Source organism: Calliopsis andreniformis, unplaced genomic scaffold (genome assembly GCF_051401765.1).
Source record: "Calliopsis andreniformis isolate RMS-2024a unplaced genomic scaffold, iyCalAndr_principal scaffold0007, whole genome shotgun sequence".
Taxonomy (NCBI): Eukaryota; Metazoa; Arthropoda; class Insecta; order Hymenoptera; family Andrenidae; genus Calliopsis; species Calliopsis andreniformis.
Window position 1 is genome coordinate 3333441 of NW_027480425.1, and position 20749 is coordinate 3354189.

A 20749-nucleotide genomic window follows, 5' to 3' on the forward strand; every position below is an offset into this window, starting at 1 on the left:
TCTATGGCGTTCTTCCACCACATCGAATAGCAACGGCCTCAGAAGTCAACGCCAGAAGCTTAAATACAATATAAATATAACAGTTTTTCCATCGTATACAACGAATAATAGCAACCAGTGTGAAAGTTGTGGTCATTTCTACGTTCCGGGCAACCTAGGCTTCACTGTACTGCGATGCTCCACCAGATCAAACCCTTAGGGCCTTGGAAGTCAACGCCCGAAGCATAAAATACAAAATAAATAGAACGGTTTTTCCATTGTATAAAACGAATAATTGCTGCCAGTGTAAAAGTTATGGTCATCTCTACGTTCCGGGCAACCTAGGCTTCTCCCTAGGGCGTTGTACCACCAGATCGAATAGTTAGTGCCTAAGAAGTGAACGCCAGAAGCATAAAATACAATATAAATACAACAGTTTTTCCATCGTATAAAACGAATAATTGCAGCCAGTATGAAACTTATGGTCATTTCTACTTACCGGGCAACCTAGGCTTCACTCTAGGGCGTTGCTCTACCAGATCGAATAGTTAGGGCCTTAGAAGTCAACGCCCGAAGCATAAAATACAAAATAAATATAACAGTTTTTCCATCGTATAAAACGAAAAATTGCTACCAGTGTGAAAGTTATGGTCATTTCTACTTTCCGGGCAACCTAGGCTTCACCCTAGGGCGTTGTTCCACCAGATGGAACAGCTAGGGCCTAAGAAGTCAGCGCCAGAAGCATAAAATACGATATAAATACAACAGCTTTTCCATCGTATAAAACAAGTAATTGCAACCAGTTTGATAGTGACGGTCATTTCTACGTACCGGGCAACCTAGGCTTCACTCTAGGGCGTTGCTCCACCAGATCGAATAGTTAGGGCCTTAGAAGTCAACGCCCGAAGCATAAAATATAAAATAAATAGAACAGTTTTTCTATTGTATAAAACGAAAAATTGCTACCAGTGTGAAAGTTATGGTCATTTCTACTTTCCGGGCAACCTAGGCTTCACCCTAGGGCGTTGTTCCACCAGATGGAACAGCTAGGGCCTAAGAAGTCAGCGCCAGAAGCATAAAATACGATATAAATACAACAGCTTTTCCATCGTATAAAACAAGTAATTGCAACCAGTTTGATAGTGATGGTCATTTCTACGTACCGGGCAACCTAGGCTTCACTCTACGGCGTTGCTCCACCAGATCGAATAGCTAGGGACTTAGAATTCAACGCCATAAGAATAAAATTCAATATAAACACAACAGTTTTTCCATTGTATAAAACGAATAATAGCAACCAATGTGAAAGTTATGGTCATTTCTACTTTCCGGGCAACCTAGGCTTCACCCCAGGGCGTTGTTTCACCAGATGGAATAGTTAGGGCCTAAGAAGTCAACGCCAGAATCATAAAATACGATATAAATACAACAGCTTTTCCATCGTATAAAACAAATAATTGCAACCAGTTTGATAGTGATGGTCACTTCTACGTACCGGGCAACCTAGGCTTCACTCTAGGGCGTTGCTCCACCAGATCGAATAGTTAGGGCCTTAGAAGTCAACGCCCGAATCATAAAATATAAAATAAATATAACAGTTTTTCCATCGTATAAAACGAATAATTGCTGCCAGTGTAAAAGTTATGGTCATTTCTACGTTCCGGGCAACCTAGGCTTCACCCTAGGACGTTGTACCACCAGATCGAATAGTTAGGGCCTAAGAAGTCAACGCCAGGAGCATAAAAAACGATATAAATACAACAGCTTTTCCATCGTATAAAACGAATAATTGCAAACAGTGTGAAGGTAATGGGCATTTCTACGTTCCGGGCAACCTAGGCTTCACCCTAGGGCGTTGCTCCACCAGATCAAACAGTTAGTGCCTTAGAAGTCAACGCCCGAAGCATAAAATACAAAATAAATAGAACAGTTTTTCCATCGCATAAAACGAATAATTGCTACCAGTGTGAAAGTTATGATCATTTCTACTTTCCGGGCAACCTAGGCTTCACCCCAGGGCGTTGTTCCACCAGATGGAATAGTTAGGGCCATTGAAGTCAACGCCAGAAGCATAAAATACGATATAAATACAACAGCTTTTCCATCGTATAAAAGAAAATAATTGCAAACAGTGTGAAGGTAATGGGCATTTCTACGTTCCGGGCAACCTAGGCTTCACCCTAGGGCGTTGCTCCACCAGATCAAACAGTTAGTGCCTTAGAAGTCAACGCCCGAAGCATAAAATACAAAATAAATAGAACAGTTTTTCCATTGTATAAAACGAATAATTGCTACCAGTGTAAAAGTTATTGTCATTTCTGCGTTCCGGGCAACCTAGGCTTCACCCTAAGGCGTTGTTCCACCAGATCGAATAGCTAGGGCCTAGGAAGTGAACGCCAGAAGCATAAAATACAATATAAATGCAACAGTTTTTCCATCGTATAAAACGAATAATTCCAACCAGTGTGAAAGCTATGGTCATTTCTACATACCGAGCAACCTAGGCTTCACTCTAGGGCGTTGCTCCGACAGATTGAATAGTCAGGTCCTTAGAAGTCAACGCCCGAAGCATAAAATGCAATAAAAATGCAACAGTTTTTCCATCGTATAACAGGATTAATTGCAACCAGTTTGAAAGTGATGTTCATTTCTACGTTCCGGGCAACCTAGGCTTCACTCTAGGACGTTGCTCCACTAGATCGAATAGCTAGGTCCATAGAAGTCAACGCCAGAAGCATAAAATACGATATAAATACAACAGCTTTTTCCATCGTATAAAAGAAAATAATTGCAAACTGTTTGAAGGTAATGGTCATTTCTACGTTCCGGGAAACCTAGGCTTCACTCGAGGGCGTTGCTCCACCAGATCGAATAGTTAGGTCCTTAGAAGTCAACGCCCGAAGCATAAAATACAAAATAAATAGAACAGTTTTTCCTTTGTATAAAACGAATAATTGCTACCAGTGTAAAAGCTATGGTAACTTCTACATTCCGAGCAACCTAGGCTTCACTCTAGGGCGTTGCTCCGACAGATTGAATAGTCAGGTCCTTAGAAGTCAACACCCGAAGCATAAAATGCAATAAAAATACATCTGTTTTTCCATCGTATAACAGGATTAATTGCAACCAGTTTGAAAGTGATAGTCATTTCTACGTACCGGGCAACCTAGGCTTCACCCTAGGCCGTTGTTCCACCAGATCGAATAGTTAGGGCCTAAGAAGTGAACGCCAGAAGCATAAAATACAATATAAATACAACAGTTTTTCCATCATATAAAACGAATGATAGCAACCAGTGTGAAAGCTATGGTCATTTCTACGTTCCGGGCAACCTAGGCTGCATCCTAGAGCGTTGCTCCACCAGATCGAATAGTTAGGGCCTTAGAAGTCAACGCCCGAAGCGTAAAATACAAAATAAATAAAACAGTTTTTCCATCGTATAAAACGAAAAATTGCAAACAGTGTGAAGGATATGGACATTTCTACGATCCGGGCTACCTAGGCTTCCCTCTATGGCGTTCTTCCACCACATCGAATAGCAACGGCCTCAGAAGTCAACGCCCGAAGCATAAAATACAAAATAAATAGAACGGTTCTTCCATTGTATAAAACGAATAATTGCTGCCAGAGTAAAAGTTATGGTCATTTCTACGTTCCGGGCAACCTAGGCTTCACTCTAGGGCGTTTCTCTACCAGATCGAATAGTTAGGGCCTTAGAAGTCAACGCCCGAAGCATAAAATACAAAATAAATAGAACAGTTTTTCCATCGTATAAAACGAATAATTGCCACCAGTGTGAAAGTTATGGTCATTTCTACTTTCCGGACAACCTAGGCTTCACCCTAGGGCGTTGTTCCACCAGATGGAATAGTTAGGTCCTAAGAAGTCAACGCCAGAAGCATAAAATACGATATAAATACAACAGCTTTTCCATCGCATAAAACAAATACTTGTAACCAGTTTGATAGTGATGGTCATTTCTACGTTCCGGGTAACCTAGCTTTCACTCTAGGGCGTTGCTCCACCAGATCGAATAGCTAGGGACTTAGAATTGAACGCCATAAGAATAAAATACAATATAAGTACAACAGTTTTTCCATCGTATAAAACGAATAATAGCAACCAGTGTGAATGTTATGGTCATTTCTACGTACCGGGCAACCTGGGCTTCACTCTAGGGCGTTGCTCTACCAGATCGAATAGTTAGGGCCTTAGAAGTCAACGCCCGAAGCATAAAATATAAAGTAAATAGAACAGTTTTTCCATCGTATAAAACGAAAAATTGCTACCGGTGTGAAAGTTATGGTCATTTCTACTTTCCGGGCAACCTAGGCTTCACCCTAGGCCGTTGTTCCACCAGATCGAATAGTTAGGGCCATAGAAGTCAACGCCCGAAGCAAAAAATATAAAGTAAATAGAACAGTTTTTCCATCGTATAAAACGAAAAATTGCTACCGGTGTGAAAGTTATGGTCATTTCTACTTTCCGGGCAACCTAGGCTGCACTCTAGGGCGTTGCTCCACCAGATCGAATAGTTAGGGCCTTAGAAGTCAACGCCCGAAGCGTAAAATACAAAATAAATAAAACAGTTTTTCCATCGTATAAAACGAATAATTGCAACCAGTATGAAACTTATGGTCATTTCTACTTACCGGGCAGCCTAGGCTTCACTCTAGGGCGTTGCTCTACCAGATCGAATAGTTAGGGCCTTAGAAGTCAACGCCCGAAGCATAAAATACAAAATAAATAGAACAGTTTTTCCATCGTATAAAACGAATAATTGCCACCAGTGTGAAAGTTATGGTCATTTCTACTTTCCGGACAACCTAGGCTTCACCCTAGGGCGTTGTACCACCAGATGGAATAGTTAGGTCCTAAGAAGTCGACGCCAGAAGCATAAAATACGATATAAATACAACAGCTTTTCCATCGTATAAAACAAATACTTGTAACCAGTTTGATAGTGATGGTCATTTCTACGTACCGGGCAACCTAGGCTTAACTCTAGGGCGTTGCTCCACCAGATCGAATAGTTAGGGCCTTAGAAGTCAACGCCCGAAGCATAAAATATAAAATAAATAGAACAGTTTTTCCATCGTATAGAACGAAAAATTGCTACCAGTGTGAAAGTTATGGTCATTTCTACGTTCCGCGCAATCTGGGCTTTACCCTAGTGCGTTGTTCCACCAGATGGAATAGTTAGGGCCTAAGAAGTCAACGCCAGGAGCATGAAAAACGATATAAATACAACAGCTTTTCCATCGTATAAATCCAATAATTGCAACCAGTGTGGAAGTTATGGTCATTTCTACGTTCCGGGCAACCTAGGCTTCACTCTAGGGCGGTGCTCCACCAAATCGAATAGCTAGGGCCTTAGAAGTCAACGCCAGAAGCATAAAATATAATAAAGATGCAAAGGTTTTTTCATCGTATAACAGGAATAACTGCAAACAGTATGAAAGTACTTGTCATTTCTACGTTCCGGGTAACCTAGGTTTCACTCTAGGGCGTTGCTCCACCAGATCGAATAGCTAGGGACTTAGAATTCAACGCCATAAGAATAAAATACAATATAAGTACAACAGTTTTTCCATCGTATAAAACGAATAATGGCAACCAGTGTGAAAGTTATGGTCATTTCTACGTACCGGGCAACCTGGGCTTCACTCTAGGGCGTTGCTCTACCAGATCGAATAGTTAGGGCCTTAGAAGTCAACGCCCGAAGCATAAAATACAAAATAAATAGAACAGTTTTTCCATCGTATAAAGCGAATAATTGCTACCAGTGTGAAAGTTATGGTCATTTCTACGTTCCGGGCAACCTAGGCTTCACCCTAGGGCGTTGTACCACCAGATCGAATAGTTAGGGCCTAAGAAGTCAACGCCAGGAGCATAAAAAACGATATAAATACAACACCTTTTCCATCGTATAAAACGAATAATTGCAACCAGTGTGGAAGTTATGGTCATTTCTACGTTCCGGGCAACCTAGGCTTCACTCTAGGGCGGTGCTCCACCAAATCGAATAGCTAGGGCCTTAGAAGTCAACGCCAGAAGCATAAAATACAATAAAGATGCAAAAGTTTTTTCATCGTATAACAGGAATAACTGCAAACAGTATGAAAGTACTTGTCATTTCTACGTTCCGGGTAACCTAGGTTTCACTCTAGGGCGTTGCTCCACCAGATCGAATAGCTAGGGACTTAGAATTCAACGCCATAAGAATAAAATACAATATAAGTACAACAGTTTTTCCATCGTATAAAACGAATAATAGCAACCAGTGTGAAAGTTATGGTCATTTCTACGTACCGGGCAACCTGGGCTTCACTCTAGGGCGTTGCTCTACCAGATCGAATAGTTAGGGCCTTAGAAGTCAACGCCCGAAGCATAAAATATAAAATAAATAGAACAGTTTTTCCATTGTATAAAACGAATAATTGCAACCAGTGTAAAAGTTATGGACATTTCTACGTTCCGGGCAACCTAGGCTTCACCATAGGCCGTTGTTCCACAAGATCGAATAGTTAGGGCCTAAGAAGTGAACGCCAGAAGCATAAAATACAATATAAATACAACAGTTTTTCCATCATATAAAACGAATGATAGCAACCAGTGTGAAAGCTATGGTCATTTCTACGTTCCGGGCAACCTAGGCTGCACTCTAGGGCGTTGCTCCACCAGATCGAATAGTTAGGGCCTTAGAAGTCAACGCCCGAAGCGTAAAATACAAAATAAATAAAACAGTTTTTCCATCGTATAAAACGAAAAATTGCAAACAGTGTGAAAGATATGGACATTTCTACGATCCGGGCTGCCTAGGCTTCCCTCTATGGCGTTCTTCCACCACATCGAATAGCAACGGCCTCAGAAGTCAACGCCCGAAGCATAAAATATAAAATAAATAGAACAGTTTTTCCATCGTATAGAACGAAAAATTGCTACCAGTGTGAAAGTTATGGTCATTTCTACGTTCCGCGCAATCTGGGCTTTACCCTAGTGCGTTGTTCCACCAGATGGAATAGTTAGGGCCTAAGAAGTCAACGCCAGGAGCATAAAAAACGATGTAAATACAACATCTTTTCCATCGTATAAAACGAATAATTGCAACCAGTGTGGAAGTTATGGTCATTTCTACGTTCCGGGCAACCTAGGCTTCACTCTGGGGCGGTGCTCCACCAAATCGAATAGCTAGGGCCTTAGAAGTCAACGCCAGAAGCATAAAATACAATAAAGATGCAAAAGTTTTTTCATCGTATAACAGGAATAACTGCAAACAGTATGAAAGTACTTGTCATTTCTACGTTCCAGGTAACCTAGGTTTCACTCTAGGGCGTTGCTCCACCAGATCGAATAGCTGCGGACTTAGAATTCAACGCCATAAGAATAAAATACAATATAAGTACAACAGTTTTTCCATCGTATAAAGCGAATAATTGCTACCAGTGTGAAAGTTATGGTCATTTCTACTTTCCGGGCAACCTAGGCTTCACCCCAGGGCGTTGTTCCACCAGATGGAATAGTTAATGCCTAAGAAGTCAACGCCAGAAGCATAAAATACGATATAAATACAACAGCTTTTCCATCGTATAAAACAAATAATTGCAACCAGTTTGATAGTGATGGTCACTTCTACGTACCGGGCAACCTAGGCTTCACTCTAGGGCGTTGCTCCACCAGATCGAATAGTTAGGGCCTTAGAAGTCAACGCCCGAAGCATAAAATATAAAATAAGTAGAACAGTTTTTCCATCGTTTAAAACGAAAAATTGCTACCAGTGTGAAAGTTATGGTCATTTCTACTTTCCGGGCAACCTAGGCTTCACCCTGGGGCGTTGTTCCACCAGATGGAATAGTTAGGGCCTAAGAAGTCAGCGCCAGAAGCATAAAATACGATATAAAAGCAACAGCTTTTCCATCGTATAAAACAAGTAATTGCAACCAGTTTGATAGTGATGGTCATTTCTACGTACCGGGCAACCTAGGCTTCACTGTACGGCGATGCTCCACCAGATCAAACAGTTAGGGCCTTGGAAGTCAACGCCCGAAGCATAAAATACAAAATAAATAGAACGGTTTTTCCATTGTATAAAACGAATAATTGCTGCCAGAGTAAAAGTTATGGTCATTTCTACGTTCCGGGCAACCTAGGCTTCACCCTAGGGCGTTGTACCACCAGATCGAATAGTTAGGGCCTAAGAAGTCAACGCCAGGAGCATAAAAAACGATATAAATACAACACCTTTTCCATCGTATAAAACGAATAATTGCAACCAGTGTGGAAGTTATGGTCATTTCTACGTTCCGGGCAACCTAGGCTTCACTCTAGGGCGGTGCTCCACCAAATCGAATAGCTAGGGCCTTAGAAGTCAACGCCAGAAGCATAAAATACAATAAAGATGCAAAAGTTTTTTCATCGTATAACAGGAATAACTGCAAACAGTATGAAAGTACTTGTCATTTCTACGTTCCGGGTAACCTAGGTTTCACTCTAGGGCGTTGCTCCACCAGATCGAATAGCTAGGGACTTAGAATTCAACGCCATAAGAATAAAATACAATATAAGTACAACAGTTTTTCCATCGTATAAAACGAATAATAGCAACCAGTGTGAAAGTTATGGACATATCTACGTTCCGGGCAACCTAGGCTTCACCCTAGGCCGTTGTTCCACCAGGTCGAAAGTTAGGGCCTAAGAAGTGGACGCCAGAAGCATAAAATACAATATAAATACAACAGTTTTTCCATCATATAAAACGAATGATAGCAACCAGTGTGAAAGCTATGGTCATTTCTACGTTCCGGGCAACCTAGGCTGCACTCTAGGGCGTTGCTCCACCAGATCGAATAGTTAGGGCCTTAGAAGTCAACGCCCGAAGCGTAAGATACAAAATAAATAAAACAGTTTTTCCATTGTATAAAACGAATAATTGCAACCAGTGTAAAAGTTATGGACATTTCTACGTTCCGGGCAACCTAGGCTTCACCATAGGCCGTTGTTCCACCAGATCGAATAGTTAGGGCCTAAGAAGTGAACGCCAGAAGCATAAAATACAATATAAATACAACAGTTTTTCCATCATATAAAACGAATGATAGCAACCAGTGTGAAAGCTATGGTCATTTCTACGTTCCGGGCAACCTAGGCTGCACTCTAGGGCGTTGCTCCACCAGATCGAATAGTTAGGGCCTTAGAAGTCAACGCCCGAAGCGTAAAATACAAAATAAATAAAACAGTTTTTCCATCGTATAAAACGAAAAATTGCAAACAGTGTGAAAGATATGGACATTTCTACGATCCGGGCTGCCTAGGCTTCCCTCTATGGCGTTCTTCCACCACATCGAATAGCAACGGCCTCAGAAGTCAACGCCCGAAGCATAAAATACAAAATAAATAGAACGGTTTTTCCATTGTATAAAACGAATAATTGCTGCCAGAGTAAAAGTTATGGTCATTTCTACGTTCCGGGCAACCTAGGCTTCACCCTAGGGCGTTGTACCACCAGATCGAATAGTTAGGGCCTAAGAAGTCAACGCCAGGAGCATAAAAAACGATATAAATACAACACCTTTTCCATCGTATAAAACGAATAATTGCAACCAGTGTGGAAGTTATGGTCATTTCTACGTTCCGGGCAACCTAGGCTTCACTCTAGGGCGGTGCTCCACCAAATCGAATAGCTAGGGCCTTAGAAGTCAACGCCAGAAGCATAAAATACAATAAAGATGCAAAAGTTTTTTCACCGTATAACAGGAATAACTGCAAACAGTATGAAAGTACTTGTCATTTCTACCTTCCGGGTAACCTAGGTTTCACTCTAGGGCGTTGCTCCACCAGATCGAATAGCTAGGGACTTAGAATTCAACGCCATAAGAATAAAATACAATATAAGTACAACAGTTTTTCCATCGTATAAAGCGAATAATTGCTACCAGTGTGAAAGTTATGGTCATTTCTACTTTCCGGGCAACCTAGGCTTCACCCCAGGGCGTTGTTCCACAAGATGGAATAGTTAATGCCTAAGAAGTCAACGCCAGAAGCATAAAATACGATATAAATACAACAGCTTTTCCATCGTATAAAACAAATAATTGCAACCAGTTTGATAGTGATGGTCACTTCTACGTACCGGGCAACCTAGGCTTCACTCTAGGGCGTTGCTCCACCAGATCAAATAGTTAGGGCCTTAGAAGTCAACGCCCGAAGCATAAAATATAAAATAAGTAGAACAGTTTTTCCATCGTTTAAAACGAAAAATTGCTACCAGTGTGAAAGTTATGGTCATTTCTACTTTCCGGGCAACCTAGGCTTCACCCTAGGGCGTTGTTCCACCAGATGGAATAGTTAGGGCCTAAGAAGTCAGCGCCAGAAGCATAAAATACGATATAAAAGCAACAGCTTTTCCATCGTATAAAACAAGTAATTGCAACCAGTTTGATAGTGATGGTCATTTCTACGTACCGGGCAACCTAGGCTTCACTGTACGGCGATGCTCCACCAGATCAAACAGTTAGGGCCTTGGAAGTCAACGCCCGAAGCATAAAATACAAAATAAATAGAACGGTTTTTCCATTGTATAAAACGAATAATTGCAACCAGTGTAAAAGTTATGGACATTTCTACGTTCCGGGCAACCTAGGCTTCACCATAGGCCGTTGTTCCACCAGATCGAATAGTTAGGGCCTAAGAAGTGAACGCCAGAAGCATAAAATACAATATAAATACAACAGTTTTTCCATCATATAAAACGAATGATAGCAACCAGTGTGAAAGCTATGGTAATTTCTTCGTTCCGGGCAACCTAGGCTGCACTCTAGGGCGTTGCTCCACCAGATCGAATAGTTAGGGCCTTAGAAGTCAACGCCCGAAGCGTAAAATACAAAATAAATAAAACAGTTTTTCCATCGTATAAAACGAAAAATTGCAAACAGTGTGAAAGATATGGACATTTCTACGATCCGGGCTGCCTAGGCTTCCCTCTATGGCGTTCTTCCACCACATCGAATAGCAACGGCCTCAGAAGTCAACGCCCGAAGCATAAAATACAAAATAAATAGAACGGTTTTTCCATTGTATAAAACGAATAATTGCTGCCAGAGTAAAAGTTATGGTCATTTCTACGTTCCGGGCAACCTAGGCTTCACCCTAGGGCGTTGTACCACCAGATCGAATAGTTAGGGCCTAAGAAGTCAACGCCAGGAGCATAAAAAACGATATAAATACAACACCTTTTCCATCGTATAAAACGAATAATTGCAACCAGTGTGGAAGTTATGGTCATTTCTACGCTCCGGGCAACCTAGGCTTCACTCTAGGGCGGTGCTCCACCAAATCGAATAGCTAGGGCCTTAGAAGTCAACGCCAGAAGCATAAAATACAATAAAGATGCAAAAGTTTTTTCATCGTATAACAGGAATAACTGCAAACAGTATGAAAGTACTTGTCATTTCTACGTTCCGGGTAACCTAGGTTTCACTCTAGGGCGTTGCTCCACCAGATCGAATAGCTAGGGACTTAGAATTCAACGCCATAAGAATAAAATACAATATAAGTACAACAGTTTTTCCATCGTATAAAACGAATAATTGCAACCAGTGTGAAAGCTATGGTCATTTCTACATTCCGAGCAACCTAGGCTTCACTCTAGGGCGTTGCTCCGACAGATTGAAAAGTCAGGCCCTTAGAAGTCAACGCCCGAAGCATAAAATGCAATAAAAATGCTACAGTTTTTCCATCGTATAACAGGATTAATTGCAACCAGTTTGAAAGTGATGTTCATTTCTACGTTCCGGGCAACCTAGGCTTCACTCTAGGGCGTTGCTCCACTAGATCGAATAGCTAGGGCCTTAGAAGTCAACGCCAGAGGCATAAAATACATGATAAATACAAGAGCTTCTCCATTGTATAATACGTATAATTGCTACCAGTGTAAAAGTTATGGTCATTTCTACGTTCCGGGCAACCTAGGCTTCACCCTAGGGTATTGTTCCATCAGATCGAATAGTTAGGCCCTAAGAAGTGAACGCCAGAAGATTAAAATACAATACAAATACAACAGTTTTTCCATCGTAGAAAACGAATAATTGCAGCCAGTGTGAAAGTTATGGTCATTTCTATATTCCGATCAACCTAGGCTTCACTCTAGGGCGGTGCTTCACCATATCCAATAGCTACGGCCTTAGAAGCCTACGCCTGAAGCATAAAATACAATAAAAATAAAACGGTCTTTTCATCGTATAATAGTAGTAATTGCAACAAGCGTGAAAGTAATGATCATTTCGGCGTTTCGGGCATCCTAGACTTAAGTCGGAGGCATTGCTCAACCAGATCGAATAGTTAGGGCCTAAGAAGTCAACGCCAGAAGCATAAAATACAATATAAATACAACAGTTTTTCCATTGTATAAAACGAATAATTGCTACCAGTGTAAAAGTTATGGTCATTTCTACGTTCCGGGCAACCTAGGCTTCACCCTAGGGCGTTGTTCCACCAGATCGAATAGTTAGGGCCTAAGAAGTGAACGCCAGAAGCATAAAATACATTATAAATACAACAGTTTTTCCATCGTATAAACCGAATAATTGCAACCAGTGTGAAAGTTATGGTCATTTCTACATTCCGAGCAACCTAGGCTTCACTCTAGGGCGTTGCTCCAACAGATTGAATAGTTAGGGCCTTAGAAGTCAACGCCCGAAGCATAAAATGCAATAAAAATACAACAGTTTTTCCATCGTATAACAGGATTAATTGCAACCAGTTTGAAAGTGATGGTCATTTCTACGTTCCGGGCAACCTAGGCTTCACTCTAGGGCGTTGCTCCACTAGATCGAATAGCTAGGGCCATAGAAGTCAACGCCAGAAGCATAAAATACGATATAAATACAACAGCTTTTTCCATCGTATAAAAGAAAGTAATTGCAAACTGTTTGAAGGTAATGGTCATTTCTACGTTCCGGGCAACCTAGGCTTCACTCTAGGGCGTCGCTCCACCAGATCGAATAGTTAGGTCCTTAGAAGTCAACGCCCGAAGCATAAAATACAAAATAAATAGAACAGTTTTTCCTTTGTATAAAACGAATAATTGCTACCAGTGTAAAAGTTATGGTCATTTCTACGTTCCGGGCAACCTAGGCTTCACCCTAGGGCGTTGTTCCACCAGATCGAATAGTTAGGGCCTAAAAAGTTAACGCCAGAAGCATAAAATACAATATAAATACAACAGTTTTTCCATCGTATAAAACGAATAATTACAACCAGTGTGAAAGATATGGTAACTTCTACATTCCGAGCAACCTAGGCTTCACTCTAGGGCGTTGCTCCGACAGATTGAATAGTCAGGTCCTTAGAAGTCAACACCCGAAGCATAAAATGCAATAAAAATACAACTGTTTTTCCATCGTATAACAGGATTAATTGCAACCAGTTTGAAAGTGATAGTCATTTCTACGTACCGGGCAACCTAGGCTTCACTCTAGGGCGCTGCTCCACTAGATCGAATAGCTAGGGCCTTAGAAGTCAACGCCAGAGGCATAAAATACAATATAAATACAACAGCTTTTCCATCGTAAAAAACGAATAATTGCAACCAGTGTGAAAGTAATTGTCATTTCTACGTTCCGGGCAACCTAGGCTTCACTCTAGGGCGTTGCTCCACCAGATCGAATAGTTAGGGCCTTTGACGTCAACGCCCGAAGCATAAAATATAAAATAAATAAAACAGTTTTTCCATCGTATAAAACGAAAAATTGCAAACAGTGTGAAAGATATGGACATTTCTACGATCCGGGCTGCCTAGGCTTCCCTCTATGGCGTTCTTCCACCACATCGAATAGCAACGGCCTCAGAAGTCAACGCCCGAAGCATAAAATACAAAATAAATAGAACGGTTTTTCCATTGTATAAAACGAATAATTGCTGCCAGAGTAAAAGTTATGGTCATTTCTACGTTCCGGGCAACCTAGGCTTCACCCTAGGGCGTTGTACCACCAGATCGAATAGTTAGGGCCTAAGAAGTCAACGCCAGGAGCATAAAAAACGATATAAATACAACACCTTTTCCATCGTATAAAACGAATAATTGCAACCAGTGTGGAAGTTATGGTCATTTCTACGCTCCGGGCAACCTAGGCTTCACTCTAGGGCGGTGCTCCACCAAATCGAATAGCTAGGGCCTTAGAAGTCAACGCCAGAAGCATAAAATACAATAAAGATGCAAAAGTTTTTTCATCGTATAACAGGAATAACTGCAAACAGTATGAAAGTACTTGTCATTTCTACGTTCCGGGTAACCTAGGTTTCACTCTAGGGCGTTGCTCCACCAGATCGAATAGCTAGGGACTTAGAATTCAACGCCATAAGAATAAAATACAATATAAGTACAACAGTTTTTCCATCGTATAAAACGAATAATTGCAACCAGTGTGAAAGCTATGGTCATTTCTACATTCCGAGCAACCTAGGCTTCACTCTAGGGCGTTGCTCCGACAGATTGAAAAGTCAGGCCCTTAGAAGTCAACGCCCGAAGCATAAAATGCAATAAAAATGCTACAGTTTTTCCATCGTATAACAGGATTAATTGCAACCAGTTTGAAAGTGATGTTCATTTCTACGTTCCGGGCAACCTAGGCTTCACTCTAGGGCGTTGCTCCACTAGATCGAATAGCTAGGGCCTTAGAAGTCAACGCCAGAGGCATAAAATACATGATAAATACAAGAGCTTCTCCATTGTATAATACGTATAATTGCTACCAGTGTAAAAGTTATGGTCATTTCTACGTTCCGGGCAACCTAGGCTTCACCCTAGGGTATTGTTCCATCAGATCGAATAGTTAGGCCCTAAGAAGTGAACGCCAGAAGATTAAAATACAATACAAATACAACAGTTTTTCCATCGTAGAAAACGAATAATTGCAGCCAGTGTGAAAGTTATGGTCATTTCTATATTCCGATCAACCTAGGCTTCACTCTAGGGCGGTGCTTCACCATATCCAATAGCTACGGCCTTAGAAGCCTACGCCTGAAGCATAAAATACAATAAAAATAAAACGGTCTTTTCATCGTATAATAGTAGTAATTGCAACAAGCGTGAAAGTAATGATCATTTCGGCGTTTCGGGCATCCTAGACTTAAGTCGGAGGCATTGCTCAACCAGATCGAATAGTTAGGGCCTAAGAAGTCAACGCCAGAAGCATAAAATACAATATAAATACAACAGTTTTTCCATTGTATAAAACGAATAATTGCTACCAGTGTAAAAGTTATGGTTATTTCTACGTTCCGGGCAACCTAGGCTTCACCCTAGGGCGTTGTTCCACCAGATCGAATAGTTAGGGCCTAAGAAGTGAACGCCAGAAGCATAAAATACATTATAAATACAACAGTTTTTCCATCGTATAAACCGAATAATTGCAACCAGTGTGAAAGTTATGGTCATTTCTACATTCCGAGCAACCTAGGCTTCACTCTAGGGCGTTGCTCCAACAGATTGAATAGTTAGGGCCTTAGAAGTCAACGCCCGAAGCATAAAATGCAATAAAAATACAACAGTTTTTCCATCGTATAACAGGATTAATTGCAACCAGTTTGAAAGTGATGGTCATTTCTACGTTCCGGGCAACCTAGGCTTCACTCTAGGGCGTTGCTCCACTAGATCGAATAGCTAGGGCCATAGAAGTCAACGCCAGAAGCATAAAATACGATATAAATACAACAGCTTTTTCCATCGTATAAAAGAAAGTAATTGCAAACTGTTTGAAGGTAATGGTCATTTCTACGTTCCGGGCAACCTAGGCTTCACTCTAGGGCGTCGCTCCACCAGATCGAATAGTTAGGTCCTTAGAAGTCAACGCCCGAAGCATAAAATACAAAATAAATAGAACAGTTTTTCCTTTGTATAAAACGAATAATTGCTACCAGTGTAAAAGTTATGGTCATTTCTACGTTCCGGGCAACCTAGGCTTCACCCTAGGGCGTTGTTCCACCAGATCGAATAGTTAGGGCCTAAAAAGTTAACGCCAGAAGCATAAAATACAATATAAATACAACAGTTTTTCCATCGTATAAAACGAATAATTACAACCAGTGTGAAAGATATGGTAACTTCTACATTCCGAGCAACCTAGGCTTCACTCTAGGGCGTTGCTCCGACAGATTGAATAGTCAGGTCCTTAGAAGTCAACACCCGAAGCATAAAATGCAATAAAAATACAACTGTTTTTCCATCGTATAACAGGATTAATTGCAACCAGTTTGAAAGTGATAGTCATTTCTACGTACCGGGCAACCTAGGCTTCACTCTAGGGCGCTGCTCCACTAGATCGAATAGCTAGGGCCTTAGAAGTCAACGCCAGAGGCATAAAATACAATATAAATACAACAGCTTTTCCATCGTAAAAAACGAATAATTGCAACCAGTGTGAAAGTAATTGTCATTTCTACGTTCCGGGCAACCTAGGCTTCACTCTAGGGCGTTGCTCCACCAGATCGAATAGTTAGGGCCTTTGACGTCAACGCCCGAAGCATAAAATATAAAATAAATAGAACAGTTTTTCCATCGTATAAAACGAAAGATTGCTACCAGTGTGAAAGTTATGGTCATTTCTACGTTCCGCGCAATCTGGGCTTTACCCTAGGCCGTTGTTCCACCAGATCGAAAGTTAGGGCCTAAGAAGTGGACGCCAGAAGCATAAAATACAATATAAATACAACAGTTTTTCCATCATATAAAACGAATGATAGCAACCAGTGTGAAAGCTATGGTCATTTCTACGTTCCGGGCAACCTAGGCTGCACACTAGGGCGTTGCTCCACCAGATCGAATAGTTAGGGCCTTAGAAGTCAACGCCCGAAGCGTAAAATACAAAATAAATAAAACAGTTTTTCCATCGTATAAAACGAATAATTGCAACCAGTGTGAAAGTTATGGCCATTTCTACTTTGCGGACAACCTAGGCTTCACCCTAGGGCGTTGTTCCACCAGATGGAATAGTTAGGTCCTAAGAAGTCAACGCCAGAAGCATAAAATACGATATAAATACAACAGCTTTTCCATCGCATAAAACAAATACTTGTAACCAGTTTGATAGTGATGATCATTTCTACGTACCGGGCAACCTAGGCTTCACTCTAGGGCGTTGCTCCACCAGATCGAACAGTCAGGGCCTTAGAAGTCAACGCCCGAAGCATAAAATATAAAATAAATAGAACAGTTTTTCCATCGTATAATACGAAAAATTGCTACCAGTGTGAAAGTTATGGTCATTTCTACGTTCCGCGCAATCTGGGCTTTACCATAGTGCGTTGTTCCACCAGATGGAATAGTTAAGTCCTAAGAAGTCAACGCCAGGAGCATAAAAAACGATATAAATACAGCAGCATTTCCATCGTATAAAACGAATAATTGCAACCAGTGAGGAAGTTATGGTCATTTCTACGTTCCGGGCAACCTAGGCTTCACTCTAGGGCGTTGCTCCACCAGATCAATTAGTTAGGGCCTAAGAAGTCAACGCCAGAAGCATAAATTACAATTTAAGTACAACAGCTTTTCCATCGTATGTAATGTATATTTGCAAACAGTGTGGAAGTACTGGTCATTTCTACGTTCCGGGTAACCTAGGTTTCACACCAGGGCGTTGCTCCACCAGATCGAATTGCTAGGGACATAGAATTCAACGCCAGAAGGATAAAATACAATATAAGTACAACAGTTTTTCCATCGTACGAAATGAATAATTGCAGACATAGTGAAAGTAATGGTCATTTCTACGTTCCGGGCAACCTAGGCTTCAGTCTAGGGCCTTGCTACACCAGATCGAATAGTTAGGTCCTTAGAATTCAACGCCAGAAGGATAAAATACAATATAAGTACAACAGTTTTTCCATCGTATAAAATGAATAATTGCAGACATTGTGAAAGTAATGGTCATTTCTACGTTCCGGGCAACCTAGGCTTCAGTCTAGGGCCTTGCTCCACCAGATCGAATAGTTAGGGCCTTAGAAGTCAACGCCAGAAGCATAAAATACGATAAAGATGCAACAGCTTTCCATCGTATAACAGGAATAACTGCAAACAGTGTGATAGTACTGGTCATTACTACGTTCCGGGTAATCTAGGCTTCACTCTAGGGCGTTGCCCCACCACATCTAATAGCTACGGCCTTCAAAGTCAACGCCAGAAGCATAAAATACGATATAAATACAACACCTTTTCCATCATATAAAACGAATAATGGTAACCACTGTGAATGTTATGGTCATTTCTACGTTCCGGTCAACCTAGGCTTCACTGTAGGGCATTGCTCCACCAAATCGAATAGTTACGGCCATAGAAGTTAACGCCCGAAGCATAAAATACAATATAAGTACAACAGTAGTTCCATCGTATAAAATGAATAATTGCAGACATTGTGAAAGTAATGGACATTTCTACGTTCCGGTAAACCTAGGTGTCACTGTAGGGCGTTGCTCCACCACAGCTAATAGCTACGGCTTTAGAAGTCAACGCCAGGAGCATAAAATACAATATAAATACAACAGCTTTTCCATCGTATAAAATGAATAATTGCAACCAGTGTGAAAGTTATGGTCATTTCTATATTCCGATCAACCTAGGCTTCACTCTAGGGCGGTGCTTCACCATATCCAATAGCTACGGCCTTAGAAGCCTACGCCTGAAGCATAAAATACAATAAAAATAAAACGGTCTTTTCATCGTATAATAGTAGTAATTGTAACAAGCGTGAAAGTAATGATCATTTCGGCGTTTCGGGCATCCTAGACTTAAGTCGGAGGCATTGCTCAACCAGATCGAATAGTTAGGGCCTAAGAAGTCAACGCCAGAAGCATAAAATACAATATAAATACAACAGTTTTTCCATTGTATAAAACGAATAATTGCTACCAGTGTAAAAGTTATGGTCATTTCTACGTTCCGGGCAACCTAGGCTTCACCCTAGGGCGTTGTTCCACCTGATCGAATAGTTAGGGCCTAAGAAGTGAACGCCAGAAGCATAAAATACATTATAAATACAACAGTTTTTCCATCGTATAAACCGAATAATTGCAACCAGTGTGAATGTTATGGTCATTTCTACATTCCGAGCAACCTAGGCTTCACTCTAGGGCGTTGCTCCAACAGATTGAATAGTTAGGGCCTTAGAAGTCAACGCCCGAAGCATAAAATGCAATAAAAATACAACAGTTTTTCCATCGTATAACAGGATTAATTGCAACCAGTTTGAAAGTGATGGTCATTTCTACGTTCCGGGCAACCTAGGCTTCACTCTAGGGCGTTGCTCCACTAGATCGAATAGCTAGGGCCATAGAAGTCAACGCCAGAAGCATAAAATACGATATAAATACAACAGCTTTTTCCATCGTATAAAAGAAAGTAATTGCAAACTGTTTGAAGGTAATGGTCATTTCTACGTTCCGGGCAACCTAGGCTTCACTCTAGGGCGTTGCTCCACCAGATCGAATAGTTAGGTCCTTAGAAGTCAACGCCCGAAGCATAAAATACAAAATAAATAGAACAGTTTTTCCTTTGTATAAAACGAATAATTGCTACCAGTGTAAAAGTTATGGTCATTTCTACGTTCCGGGCAACCTAGGCTTCACCCTAGGGCGTTGTTCCACCAGATCGAATAGTTAGGGCCTAAAAAGTTAACGCCAGAAGCATAAAATACAATATAAATACAACAGTTTTTCCATCGTATAAAACGAATAATTGCAACCACTGTGAAAGATATGGTAACTTCTACATTCCGAGCAACCTAGGCTTCACTCTAGGGCGTTGCTCCGACAGATTGAATAGTCAGGTCCTTAGAAGTCAACACCCGAAGCATAAAATGCAATAAAAATACAACTGTTTTTCCATCGTATAACAGGATTAATTGCAACCAGTTTGAAAGTGATAGTCATTTCTACGTACCGGGCAACCTAGGCTTCACTCTAGGGCGCTGCTCCACTAGATCGAATAGCTAGGGCCTTAGAAGTCAACGCCAGAGGCATAAAATACAATATAAATACAACAGCTTTTCCATCGTAAAAAACGAATAATTGCAACCAGTGTGAAAGTAATTGTCATTTCTACGTTCCGGGCAACCTAGGCTTCACTCTAGGGCGTTGCTCCACCAGATCGAATAGTTAGGGCCTTTGACGTCAACGCCCGAAGCATAAAATATAAAATAAATAGAACAGTTTTTCCATCGTATAAAACGAAAGATTGCTACCAGTGTGAAAGTTATGGTCATTTCTACGTTCCGCGCAATCTGGGCTTTACCCTAGGCCGTTGTTCCACCAGATCGAAAGTTAGGGCCTAAGAAGTGGACGCCAGAAGCATAAAATACAATATAAATACAACAGTTTTTCCATCATATAAAACGAATGATAGCAACCAGTGTGAAAGCTATGGTCATTTCTACGTTCCGGGCAACCTAGGCTGCACACTAGGGCGTTGCTCCACCAGATCGAATAGTTAGGGCCTTAGAAGTCAACGCCCGAAGCGTAAAATACAAAATAAATAAAACAGTTTTTCCATCGTATAAAACGAATAATTGCAACCAGTGTGAAAGTTATGGCCATTTCTACTTTCCGGACAACCTAGGCTTCACCCTAGGGCGTTGTTCCACCAGATGGAATAGTTAGGTCCTAAGAAGTCAACGCCAGAAGCATAAAATACGATATAAATACAACAGCTTTTCCATCGCATAAAACAAATACTTGTAACCAGTTTGATAGTGATGATCATTTCTACGTACCGGGCAACCTAGGC